Raw genomic sequence first — 251 nt, forward strand, 5'->3', positions numbered from 1 at the left:
AGGTGTGCGGAGGCCGCGGCCACTCCGCCCCGCTCGGCCCGGGCCCCGCCCCGCCGAGGGAACCCTCCATTCCGGTGCGTGTTGCCGGTCGGGCCGCACCGCGTGGCGCAGTTTCCACGGCGACCATCAACAGCGGAGCGGGTGTCCCCGCTAAAGGCTCCCCCCGGTAACTGCCGCCAGCTCGGGAAGCAGCCCGGTCCCCCGGTTCCCGCTTCGAGGTTAGGCCGCCGCGCGGTGTGGCGGGGGGGGGG

Source organism: Mesitornis unicolor, unplaced genomic scaffold, assembly GCF_000695765.1.
Source record: "Mesitornis unicolor isolate BGI_N332 unplaced genomic scaffold, ASM69576v1 scaffold19704, whole genome shotgun sequence".
NCBI classification, from domain to species: domain Eukaryota; kingdom Metazoa; phylum Chordata; class Aves; order Mesitornithiformes; family Mesitornithidae; genus Mesitornis; species Mesitornis unicolor.